We start from the raw sequence: 13,490 nt of genomic DNA on the forward strand, positions 1-13,490 counted from the left end.
CTTGTCTTTAAATTGTTCCAATAATGTAAATGGATTGTGATCCACGTACATAACCATCTCTGACACATTGTTCATGACATACACATTAAAATGTTGGAAGGCCACTACCAAGCTCAATTGTTTTTTTTTCAATTGTGGAGTATTTCCTTTGGTGGATGTTGAGTTTCTTTGAAAAGTAACCAACTGGCAGTTCAATCACATCCTCATCTTCCTTTAGCAGTACAGCTCCAACTCCTATGTCACTAGCATCAAAGAAAGTTTGAAAGGTTTTGAAAAGTTTGATGTAGATATAGAGTCATAGCAATGTACAACATGGAAACAGACCCTTCGGTCCAACCCGTCCATGCCGATCAGATATCCCAACCCAATCTAGTGCCACCTGCCAGCACCCGGCCCATATCCCTCCAACCCTTCCGATTCATATACCCATCCAAATTCCTCTGAAGTGTTGCAATTGTACCAGCCTCCACCACATCCTCTGGCAGCTCATTCCATACATGTACCATCCTCTGCGTGAAAAAGCTACCCCTTAGGTCTCTTTTAGATCTTTCCCCTCACCCTAAATCTATGCCCTCTAGTTCTGGACTCCCCGACCCCAGGGAAAAGACTTTTCCTATTTATCCTATCCATGCCCTTCATACTTTTGTAAACCTCTATAAGGTCACCCCTCAGCCTCCGACGCTCCAGGGAAAACAGCCCCAGCCTGTTCAGCCTCTCCCTGTAGCTCAGATCCTCCAACCCTGGCAACATCCTTGTAAATCTTTTCTGAACTCTTTCAAGTTTCACAACATCTTTCCGATTGGAAGGAGACCAGAATTGCACGCAATATTCCAACAGTGGCCTAACCAATGTCCTGTACAGCTGCAACATGACCTCCTAACTCCTGTACTCAATACTCTGACCAATAAAGGAAAGCACACCAAACGCCTTCTTCACTATCCTATCTACCTGCGACTCCACTTTCAAGGAGGTATGAACTTGCACTCCAAGGTCTCTTTGTTCAGCAACACTCCCTAGGACCTTAGCATTAAGTGTATAAGTCCTGCTAAGATTTGCTTTCCTGAAATGCAGCACCTTGCATTTATCTGAATTAAACTCCATCTGCCACTTCTCAGCCCATTGGCCCATCTGGTCAAGATCCTGTTGTAATTTGAGGTAACCCTCTTCGCTGTCCACTACACCTCCAATTTTGGTGTCATCTGCAAACTTACTAAGTGTACCTCTTATGCTCGCATCCAAATAATTTAAGTAAATGACAAAAAGCAGAGGGCCCAGCACTGATCTTAAAAATAATGCAGTGGTTAATATTGATTTCACATGGTCTAATACCTCCTGGCATTGTTCTGTCCTCTGAAATTTTGTGTTCATCTTCAGCAAATCGATTAATGGTGTCACTACACTGCTGAAGTTTGGACCACACTTCCCATAGAATCTGCTGAGTCCTAAGAATCAAAGCACCTCCATCTTTGAGGCTGGTTGTGGAAAATTCTTAATGGCCTTCGTCTTTGTGTTCCGTTTGGTCAACCTTTCATGACCGATGTTATATCCAAAGAACATCACCTCTGCTTTGGCAAATTCCATTTTATTTAAGTTTATCACCAGTTTTGCTTCCGGTAGATATTAGATTAGATATTAGATTAGATTAGATTAGATTAGATTACTTACAGTGTGGAAACAGGCCCTTCGGCCCAACAAGTCCACGCCGCCCCGCTGAAGCGCAACCCACCCATACCCCTACATTTACCCCTTACCTAACACTATGGGCAATTTAGCATGGCCAATTCACCTGACCTGCACATCTTTGGAATGTTGGTAGTCGCTCAAAGAGCTCTGCCAACTGTACTATGTGATTTTCCAGGACTTACTAAAGATCACTACATCGTCCACACTGCACAGTTTGTTAACCCAGCCACAGCTCTGTTTATGAGGCTTTGGAATGTGGCAGGTGTGTTCATCATTCTGAAGGTCATCACTTATTGACAGAGCCCATTTGGGGTTAGAAACACAGAAATGTCTTTCACTGTCTATGATCAAGACACCTGCCATCACCATGCTGTACGTCCAACTTAGTGATGTAACTGGTTTGTCCAACTTTCTCGATACAGTCCTCCAGTCTAGGAATTGTATATGTGTCTGATTTTGTAACGGCATTGACCATCCAATAATCCACGCAGAATTATTGAGTTCCATCTGGTTTGGGAACTAAGACGATTGGTGAACTCCACATGCTCTAGCTTGGTTCGATGATATCCTTATCGGGCATGGCCTCCACCTCCATCTGGATCTGTCTGGTTTTGAAGGGATTAAGCCACTAGGGCAGAGCAGTATTCCCTAAATATACTTCATTAGGCCTCCCAAACTGATTCTTACGTATGTCCTTATACTGCAGTAAAAACCTTCCAACTGTGTTCTATGCTCATGAGACAGTTTACTAATGTATCTCACTCCTCAAGGACTTCTTCATTTTTTAATCTATTTTGAAGCACATCAAAATCCACATCATCTGGATTTGATTCCTTAATCTGTGGGGCAGTAATGAACACCAGTTTCTCCAGTTCTTTATCTCTTGTATAATATGATTCCAACATGTTCACATGACAGATCTTTTGTTTTCTATCTGGCATCTTTACGAGATTGTTCACCTACTCAACTTTTACCAATTTGATAGGGTCCACTAAACCTGACTTTCAATGGAAATCTTATCACTGGCAACAGTACAAACACCCCCACTGCTCAGGAAACGTCTGAGTCTCAGTGCTTTTATCTGGCACATGCCCATTTTAGCTGTGCCCTCTTTAAGTGGTGTTTGGCTGACTCACCTACTCGATGTAATCTCTCCCTCACCTCCGACACATCATCGAAGTGTGAGATCTCTGACTTTGATCCTGTCAATTTTACTTCAATTAATTTCAAAGAGCCTCTCACTTCATGCCCAAAATATTAACTCGAAGGGAGTGAACTGAGTAGATTCATTTGGAGCATCTCTAATGGCAAACAATATGAATGGGATGCCTTCATCCCAATCATTCTCCCTGGGATTTACACTGGGTGTAAAGTACTGTATACCATAGCTAGCCATCATTTCCTTAAATAGCCTAGCAGTAAAATTTGACCCTTGGTCTGAAAGAATCTCCCTGGTTAGCCCATACCATGTGAAGAAAAATACTAACTCCTTTATCACCCCTATTGTATTGATACTCGTATTGGAATTGCCTGCGGAAATCTGGTAGGCACATCCATTATGGACTGGTTCCCACTTTTAGTTCTCATGGGGGGCCCTACCCAATCAATTATAACCTACGTGAAAGGTTCTTCAAATGTGGGAATTAGCAACAAAGGTGTTGGTTTCATGACTGCTTGTGGCTTACCTACCATTTGGCATGTATGACACATATGGCAAAAGTTAATCACATCCCTATCAATTCCAGACCAATAGAAATGTTTTTGAATTTTACCCTGAGTTTTCTGTGACCTCCTACAAGTAGCTCATACGCTACTTGAAACACTTCCTTTCTATTTGCAACCGCAACATAATCAGGTGAAATTCGGCCCATTTCTCCTCTGCGTTAACCTGCTGTGGATTTAATTTTCATCTTAGGCTTCTGTCTTTCAGAAAATAACCCTCAGGAATATCATCTGTTTCGTTTTCAGAGTACGCATTGACATGTATATCTTCTATTGTATCGGCTTTCTGTTGCAAGTCCTTTCAGGAACAATACTTCTGTCTGATCCTCTGCCTATTCAGGTTTTTCCTGCACCATTACATCAAACAGGGTGTCTGCTAACTGGACCTCAACTCTTTAATCTTTCTCTGTAACTTTTGCTCCTGCTTTGACTTATGATAGTGAAATCTTGTTACTACACAGTCTGGGAAGATACCAGGGTATTTTTCTCTTCACTCCTCAGTTTCCTGGTCTTCCATGGACTTGTCCACCATGAGGGGTGTCACTCCCACCTTGGATCCTGCTAAATCATTCCTGAGAACAAACTGAATTCCTGGAACTGACAATCTGTCTATCACACCCACTGTAACTTCCCCAGTCCTGTGTTGGCACTCCAACTTGATCTTAAATTGGGGAACACTAAATTTCTGTTCATCTATCCCATAAATTACCGCTCTCTTGGGTAACAGGTTCTGAGTGCAAATTTGGTTGTCCCATACTATTAGAGACTAGCTAGATCCTGTATCTCTCAAAATTATAACTTCTTGCTCTTCTCCCCTTGTTCTTTCTGAGTAAACTTTGCCCACAGATTCTTTATAGAGATCAGGTATGACTCCATACCCAGCCCCTACCTAGGCTGTGCACTCTCCTGCAGCATCTCGACTTTTCTTGGGGTCTCCTTTACTACGTTCATGAATGACACTGGCTTAGCTTCTTTTACCACATCTTTTCCCATGGTGCCTTTCTTTAATGACCAGCACTGTGACTTTACGTGTCCCACTTTCTAGCAGTGAAAACATCATTTCCCAGTGCCCTTCTGAAACCACCGGTACTGTAATTTTCCGTGACCCATTCCATTACAGTGAAAACGTCTGAGGCCTTTCACCTCCTTTCCACCCTCTTGGGCTTCTTTTTAAACTTGTGGTAAACACTTACCAGTGTTCTCCACTCTTTGTTTCATAGTGTAGGATCTCCCCTTCTCCCAACTTCTGTCCCTCACAGCAATTCTTGCTGGAAGCTTGTCATATGCTCCAATGTATATTCATCTGCTAACTGCTGCTCTTCTCACTTCCTGAACTTTCTGTTCATCCACATGAATTCTTACCATCTGTGGAAGTGAGTTTTTAAACTCCTCTAGCAGAGTGATCTCCCTTAGCTCCTCATAAAAGTCTTATCTATTTTGAAGGCCCTCTCCAATCCATCAAAATGACTATATTTAATTATTTCAAAATCAATTTCAGTCTGACCTTGTTCCTTCTTTGTTTCTGAACCGCTGTCTATATGCTTCTGGTACCAATTCATAAACACTTAAAATAGCCTGTTTGACCTCTTCATAATCTCTTGACCCCCTCATCTGACAGTGCAGCAAAAACCTTACGAGCTCTGCCTACCAGTTTAGTCTGAACTCGCCTTATCCACAAGTCATCGGACCATTCCTTCTGCCTAGCCAGTTTTTCAAATAAAATAAAGAAAGCTTCGACATCTTTCTCATCATAATGTGGCAAAGTCTTGCTACCTTCTCTTTTAATCTCCATCCTGTTGTCTTGACTTTGCTGATGAAGTTGCAACTTCTCAAGTTCAAATTCTCTCTGTTTTTCTCTCTCTTTGCTCAGCTCAGAACCTTCTCTCACTATTTTTCCTCACTCTGTCTATTTTTTATCCTTGTTCTCTCTCTCTTTATGTCTCCCTCCGTCTTTTAATTTATCTCCTAATCCATTTTCCTTAATTGTAATTTAAGTTTTTCTAACTCAACTGCACTTGTCTGTTTCTCTGACACACATAGGTGTTTGAGTAATTCCCTTATAATTTCCGCTTTGTTTTTGTGCTTGTTTGAACCCAATTCTAACCTTTTTGCTAATCCTAAGAGTCTGGTCTTTTTGTTTCTTTCTAAACTTCCTTGGCAAATTTGGGAATCATCTTCAAACCCCAGAACCTTTTCAGCAATTTTAAGAGCCATTGAACTTAGTTTTAATTTAACCAACCACAAGTAACAAAAATTAAACAAATTGTCTCACCTACATTTTCTTTAAAGATTTAGGACCCTAAACAGCAAGTGTTTACGTCTATAGGCCTTTCTTCATACTTCAATCGATTCAAGTCTGTCCAAATCTCAGACTGGATCTGCCTACACCTGTTCAAATCAGGGATGTGAGCCCCCAAACTGTTCCAACACGGGGTAAACCCTTCTGCTAATTTATACCATGCACACAGAAAAGCTCACCTCCCCATGTAATCTTTCAAAGTATGAGTGATCAAAATCCCTTACAGTAAAGAAAAAAATAACAAGTTTTCTTTAACTCTTCAAAACACAAGAACATTCAATAACAACTGTCGACATGGTAATCCTCCTTTGTATAATCAATTTTTCTATCTCCCTCTGTCCAACAGTTCAAATCTGATAAAGTCCCCCGATTAAGTTTAACAAAAGAAAATCGAATTTCAAAACCTGCCAGTTGTCGTTCATCCCTTGGTATCTTCATCTGTACTTTCCTGGGGTTTTTTTCCTTGGTCTTCTGCTTCACAACTTTCATATGAAAAGGTATCTTTCAGAGAGCGATTCTGCAGGCCATTTGAGTTTGTTGGTGCTCTTTGCCATTCTGACTAACTGTTCAAAATGCCCAGTTTTATATACCCCAAAAACATTGGACCATCTCATTAGTTTGATGTCATCCAAAACATTAAAATTCATATTTGATTGGAGTTTTGTATCTTCGTGCATAATTTAAATTGATTGACTGAATTCATGTTTGTTGTATACCATGGCAACTCATCTGCAGCTATTTGTTTCACAACCAAACGTTCCATATTTAAATTGTTCAGCATACTCTGTGCTCTCAGTCAGTCCTTGCCGGCTTTCACTCCCTCTTAAAGGTACAGTACACACCTACACCTTCATAACATATCTGAAATTGACTCTTCCCCCAGGCAGATCTCCCACATTCCTCCTTCCGTAATCCTGAGCTCATTGCAATCACTGCTCCTCAGTCTTAACCCACAATGAGTCCCATATCCCGTCAGAAAAATGTGCTCCCGGACCATCGCCAACTACTGAGTAAGTAATGTCTTGACTTTAATATTCCCTTCCAGTACCATCCCCAACCCCCGTCACCCCCACTACCCACCGAGGTCTCTGCTTCCTCGAATTCTTGCACTGGCACTTTTCTCCACCCCATCTTAATTTTAATAATGCCTCCATTCAGCTATCTGAGCATTGGAGTTCTACACCTCTGATAATCCATTTCCTCCTTGAAAGTTGACCTCTTTGACCAAACTGACATGCGGTCTCCTTTTTGGCTCGGTATCATTTACCATGCTGATGTAGAGAAGTCGAGACTTTTCATTATGTTTGGAGCAATATATTAATCAGCATTGACAAAAGGAGTCATGAAGTTGTGACTCTCATGAACCTCTTCCCCTCATCAGGACCAAAAATCAAGAAACAACATTGGAAAAGGGGACATTTCTGCAGTGTCACAAGAGGTGACTTATAGGCCAGACAGTGTGGATATATATCTTTGACTGCTAACCGACAATCATCATTTACTGATGAACTGGAAGTGGGTTGCAGTGGCAGGAGTGGAATGTTTCCAGAAAAGGATTGTCTACTGTCAATGACAGTCTGTTTTGAGGTCAGCTGGGCATTACAGCAGGTTATCATCTCCCTCTCTATTCCTGGCTCTATTGCAAATTGGATTCTAACTCAGAGGCACTAGATTTTCTGGAACACTCCAGACGGTGATAAGTACTGATTCCCCAGAGGGCTCTCATGTGAGTAGTAGGCTGCCTGGTCACATTGCTTTTGATGATCAATTTGCAACATCTGAACATCCCATTGACCGTTCATGACTGTCATGTGGTGGAAACTTCTGCAGAATCAATCTATTGCAATCCACTGAACTCTTAGGGAGCCCAGAAGAAGCTGATTTAACCAAAGAGGGAGCTGTTTGTGGTTGTTCTCTCTGGCACTCAGTCCTCCATGCCATGCCCATTCAGACATGAGGAGGGAGAGGAAGAGAGGTCTATATGATGATGTACTGGTTGCGAGGGGTTGGGGGAAACAGAGGGGATGGGGAAGGGGTTAGAACAGAGAGTAGTTGAATGCTGAGATGAAGGAAAAAGTTTAGGTTGTGTCTAAAAATCTTGGACAGCCACCACCAATCTATCCACTCTTTGTAGGATCACTTCCTTAATTGCTTTGGGATGTAGATTGACAAGCCTGAGGGATTTATGAGCCTTCAATCCTATCAATTCCTTCAAAACAATTTATCTTCTCATACAGGTTTGCTTCAGTTTCTCCCTCTTACTAAATACTCATTCCCCATCATTTCCAGTATGTTATTTGTCTCCTCATTTAAAAAGATAGAAGTGAGGAGTAAATGCAGTTTGTCAGCCATTTCTACGTTCCCCATTATAAATACGTCCGTTCCTAACTGTAAGGAATCTACATTTGTTGTCACCGATCTTTCTTCTGTTGAAGCTTCTGCTGTTAGTTCTTCTGCTTCTTTGAAGGTTATTGTCATATTCTATTTTCTCCTTCTTAATAAATCCTTTGGGCCTCTTTTGCTCACTTCTAAACTGCTCCCGACCCTTGTGTTCTATTGTTTTCTTGCCGATTTTTCAGCCTTGATTTTCATCTAATTTTATTTTTAATGACCCTCATAAACTATAGTTTGGCCACTGTTCCCATTTACTGCGATCTCAGACAGGAGGAGGAACTTTTGTTCTTCACTCATTTGCCATTTGAATGTTTTCCAGTTGTTTATCCATTGTTAACACTTTCAGTTGCATTGCCCAATCAATCATACCAAATTGTGACAATGCTGTCTCTGTTCTTTTGTTTGAGGGGGTCATAAACACTGAGGTACTGATACGTCTGGTTTTATGGCTGTTTTAATTATATCTAACTGCCTCAGGAAAAAGGGCTTTCAAGTTTAAAAGAATTGCTTGTACAATGAAAAAGGAGTGGCCCGTTCTCCCAGCTCCACTTTCCTCTGGTTTGTTTTGGTTTTAACAGTCTGACTGTTTTCAGCTACTGGTCAAGTTTTAGCTGGGAACCTAAAGAAGCTGCTGGACCCATAGAAACAGCTCCATGCTGATCCTCTCTCACTCTGACATCTCTCTTGGAAGATTCTATGTTTGATTTTTTTTTGCCAAAGAGGTGTTGATGGAAGGTTGCAAGTATTTGCGACAGCATTATTAAGTTGTGACAGCATTGAATGGGTTTTCAAACACTTATGATATTCTAAATTTGGTTTTCTTTCCTTCATGCAGAAATAAATTCTGTTTTATTTAAAACTGAATGGTTGGGCCAGCTGAATCACTCCTGGAATATTCATGTCACACCTGCTTAAAATAACGAGAAAAGTCAGGGTCTGGGCTACCTTCTTGAAATGTTTTTGAAAGGAGTCTGGCGTGGTCCATAACAGATTGGGGGATCTTTGTGGCATTTGTGCTATCGTTCCAATTTGGGTTTGGGATTGTTGGACTGAAAAGCTGCGAGTGGTAGGTGAGTGTCTTTCATTCCAGTTGTTGAATCTGGTTGGTTTAAACCCTGCTTGGTCGTCGTGACTCTTTCAGTCACTAAATGTTTCGAGTGGTGGAAGAAGTGACTTTGGCGACTTATTCACAAAAGGTAAACAAGGAAAAGCTACTGGAATTGGCAGTCAGGTCGGAGATGAAGCTGACATCTTCTATGAGGAAATGAGACATAATTACTGCAATAGCCAAACATTCTAATTTGCTGCAAACACCATCAAAATCTTTGCAGATGTCTAAAGTTCAGTTGAAAACAAAGCATCTAGAGTTAGAGGCAAACGCAAAGGAAAAGGCAAAAGAAATGAAACTGTTTGAAGTAAAATTAAAAGCAGAGTAAAGAGGAAAAGAATGAATCGCTTTAGCAAACAAAAAGAAGAAGAGAAAGAAAGGGAGAGGGAGGAAAGGATTAAAGAGAGGGAGTTTGAGCTTCAGAAATTGGTACTGAGCCATGAATTTCAGCATAAAAGGATGGAGATGGAGGCTGAACGTAAGCGTCGTGGAAAGACAGTGGAGATGAGTAAACCCAGGGCAGCCAAAGGCCTGGTGGGGGGTTGTATAAATGTATTCAATCATCACCTAAATTTGATGAGAAGGATGTAGAAGCCTTTTTCATTTCATTTGATAGGTGGTTGATAAATGCAGTGGTCAGTGATCATGTGGGTTTTGTTGATCCAAACAAAACTTGTAGGTAGACCCAGTCTGATATTCGCATCACCATCAGAGGATGTATCTGGACAGTTGGAGAATCTCTTCCTGCTCAGATCCTTGTCCCAGGCACTGGAAATGTTTCTGGCTTCACACGAAGGTCAGGAGGAGTACAACAAGGCAGCACGGTGGCATTGTGGGCAGCACGGTGGCACAGTGGTTAGCACTGCTGCCTCACAGCACCAGAGACCCGGGTTCAATTCCCGACTCAGGCGACTGACTGTGTGGAGTTTGCACATTCTCCCCGTGTCTGCGTGGGTTTCCTCCGGGTGCTCCGGTTTCCTCCCACAGTCCAAAGATGTGCGGGTCAGGTGAATTGGCCATGCTAAATTGCCCGTAGTGTTAGGTTAAAGGGGTAACCTAACACTCTTAGGTTAAAGGGGTAAATGTAGGGGTATGGGTGGGCTGCGCTTCGGCGGGTCGGTGTAGACTTGTTGGGCTGAAGGGCCCGTTTCCACACTGTAAGTAATCTAATCTAATCTAATCTAATTCTCTGGTTCTCACAATCCCTGGGGACCTTCCCAGAATCAAGGAAATTTAACAAAATTACATCCAATATTCATGATCTTTACTGTCACATAAGGTTTTACAGGTATGAGATGGAGGGAATTTGTCAACCTTTAGCCTTGATAGTTTTGCAAAGGAATCAAGGATTACTGTAGGACAGAAGGAAGCCATTTGGACCATCGTACAAACATCAGCTTTTTAAGCATGTATATAGTGCGCAGTTCTGGCCCCATGTCTCAGAAATGATGTTATGGCCTTGGAGCGGGTTCAGAGGAGGTTCACGAGAATGTTCCCAGGAATGAAAAGCTTAATATATGAGAAATGTTTGAGGACTCTGGCTTTCTACTTGATGGAGTTTAGAAGGAGAAAGGGTGATCTAACTGAAACATACAGAATACTGAATGTCCTTGACAGAATGGATGCTGGGAAAATGGTAAGAGAGGCTAGGACTTAAGGGCATAGCCTTAGAGGAAAAGGAAGAACTTTTAGAACAGAGATGTGGGCAGCACGGTGGCACAGTGGTTAGCACTGCTGCCTCACATCACCAGGGTCCCAGGTTTGATTCCAGCCTCAGGTGACTGTCTGCGTGGAGTTTGCACATTCTCTCCATGTCTGCGTGGGTTTCCTCCTGGTGCTCCGGTTTCCTCCCACAGTCCAAAAATGTGCAGGTTAGGTGAATTGGCCATGCTAAATTGCCTGTAGTGTTAGGTGAAGGTATAAATGTCGGGGAATGGGTCTGGGTCGGTTGCGCTTCAGTGGTTCAGTGTGGACTTGTTGGGCCAAAGGGCTTGTTTCCACACTATAAGTAATCTAATTTAATCATAAGATAAGGAAAAACCTCTTCAGCCAGAGAGTGGTGAATCCATCGAATTCATTGCCACGGAATGCTGTGGAGGCCAGGTCATTGGGTAGATGTAAGACTGAGGTAGATATGTCTTTGAGTATCAAGGGGATCAAGAGTTATATGGAGAAAGTGGGAGAATGGGGTTGTGTAATTTACCAGCTTCATTCTGAGGCTCACTGAAGATGTTACTTAGTATGGTGATGAAACGTCCGAAAATGAACCTTCTAGCTCAGCGAGCAAACCTTCGTCCACTTGTCAGCCATGACTGAATGGTGGAGCAGACTCAATGGGCTGAATGACCTAATTTCTGCTGCTAGGTCTTATGGTGTTATAGTCATAACTCCTTCCTGCAAATCTCCTGCTCTTTATCCTTGCAAACCTCTGGTACATGTTCTTCATGATTATATAGTACTTACACATTCTTCTCTGGTAATGATGATTGTTTTCAATTCATTTCCTGATTTTCTTTTATTTTTCATATTTTTCAATGTCATAATTTATAATGATAATTAGAAAAGCTGCGTTTTCTCCTTTATCGTCACGAATTCCCCAGATCCAACCACTCAGGAATGAATGTGTCCTTTCAGTACCCTCATCCTTTATCCACTTCGTGGAAGGTCTTACCATCTTATTTCCAAACTTTTCTTGTTTGTTTACTTTTGCATTCTGTTTTCTCCCCCGTTTTTAAAAATAAAAACCCATTGCTTTTATTTTTAAAATTCATGTCAGTAAGCTTTGCAACATTGGTCCTGCTTTGTATATTTTGATGCAATCCTTAACTTCCATGATTGGTTACTGCTGATGCATTCTTCTCATTAGAGTATGTCTCAGTGGAATAAATCCATTTTGAAAGTGAGAATATCTCCTTAAATGTCTGGTACTGCTTATTTACCAACTTAAGTTTTCAATACACTTCTTTTTTCAGTTACATCACACACTGCAAATTTTTGCTATAAATTCTGTGTTATGATCGAGCCGTACACAATCACCTGATGAAGGAGCGTCGCTCCGAAAGCTAGTGTGCTTCCAATTAAACTTACATAGAACATAGAACATAGAAGAATACAGCGCAGTACAGGCCCTTGGGCCCTCGATGTTGCGCCGATCCAAGCCCACCTAAACTACACTAACCCACTATCCTCCATATACCTATCCAATGCCCTCTTAAATGCCCATAAAGAGGGAGAGTCCACCACTGTTACTGGCAGGGCATTCCATGAACTAACGACTCGCTGAGTGAAGAACCTACCCCTAACATCAGTCCTATATCTACCCCCCCTTAATTTAAAGCTATGCCCCCTTGTAATACCCGACTCCATACGCGGGAAAAGGTTCATACTGTCTACCCTATCTAACCCCCTAATCATCTTGTACACCTCAATCAAGTCACCCCTAAACCTTCTTTTCTCTAGTGAAAACAGCTCCAAGTGCCTCAGTCTTTCCTCATACGATTTTCCTTCCATACCAGGCAACATCCTGGTAAACCTCCTCTGCACCCGTTCCAATGCCTCCACATCCTTCCTATAGTATGGCGACCAAAACTGCACACAGTATTCCAGATGCGGCCGTACAAGAGTCTTATACAACTGCATCATGACCTCAGGACTCCGGAACTCAATTCCTCTACCAATAAAAGCCAGTACGCCATATGCCTTCCTCACCGCACTATTTACCTGGGTGGCAACTTTCAGAGATCTGTGTACATGGACACCAAGATCCCTCTGTTCATCCACACTACCAAGTATCCGACCATTAGCCCAGTACCCCATCTTTTTGTTATTCTTCCCAAAGTGAATCACCTCGCACTTAGCTACATTGAATTCCATCTGCCACCTTTCTGCCCAGCTCTGCAGCTTCTCTATATCCTGCTGTAACCTGCCACATGCTTCCTCACTGTCAACAACTCCTCCGACTTTCGTATCATCCGCAAACTTGCTCACCCAACCTTCTAACCCCTCTTCCAGGTCATTTATAAAAATGACAAACAGCAATGGTCCCAAAACAGATCCTTGCGGAACACCGCTAGTGACGGCACTCCATGAAGAAACTTTGCCATCAACTACTACCCTCTGTCTTCTTCCATCCAGCCAATTCCTAATCCAAACCTCCAATTCACCCTCAATGCCATATCTCCGTATTTTCTGCAGTAGCCTACCATGGGGAACCTTATCAAACGCCTTACTAAAATCCATATATACCACATCTACCGCTTTCCCCTCATCAACCTCCTTCGTCAC

The 13,490-nt window shown here is 42.1% G+C and overlaps 1 long non-coding RNA gene across 1 annotated transcript in view; it reads right to left on the bottom strand.

The window, feature by feature from the left end:
* LOC148145189 (uncharacterized) overlaps window positions 1–13,490 on the bottom strand; it is a 67,111-nt gene that overhangs the window by 21,080 nt on the left and 32,541 nt on the right. The window lies entirely within an intron of this gene.

This window comes from Chiloscyllium plagiosum, unplaced genomic scaffold, assembly GCF_037043375.1.
Source record: "Chiloscyllium plagiosum isolate Xiang-an unplaced genomic scaffold, Cpla_swu_hap1 HiC_scaffold_26, whole genome shotgun sequence".
Classification (NCBI taxonomy): domain Eukaryota; kingdom Metazoa; phylum Chordata; class Chondrichthyes; order Orectolobiformes; family Hemiscylliidae; genus Chiloscyllium; species Chiloscyllium plagiosum.